The sequence below is a fragment of the Penaeus monodon genome, chromosome 29 (assembly GCF_015228065.2).
Source record: "Penaeus monodon isolate SGIC_2016 chromosome 29, NSTDA_Pmon_1, whole genome shotgun sequence".
NCBI lineage: Eukaryota > Metazoa > Arthropoda > Malacostraca > Decapoda > Penaeidae > Penaeus > Penaeus monodon.
The window spans coordinates 22,163,923-22,164,150 of NC_051414.1; positions in this window are offsets into that span (position 1 = coordinate 22,163,923).

Below are 228 nucleotides of genomic sequence, written 5' to 3' on the forward strand. Positions count from 1 at the left end.
GAGTTCAGCATCCCACGAAGAAGCAGCACACCACAAGCCGGCAAGTGTTTACGGCAGTGAGTAGTAGCTTGAGAATTAAACACGTGGATTGGATGCTGTGGTTCGCTAAAAAGTGCCGGTTCATTGTCTGGCCGTTCATGACAAAAGCTCCTTTTGTTCATGTTATTATTTCAACATAACTCTACATATCGACATAGTTTTGAATTCATAGCAGTCTTTTCTTTTTAC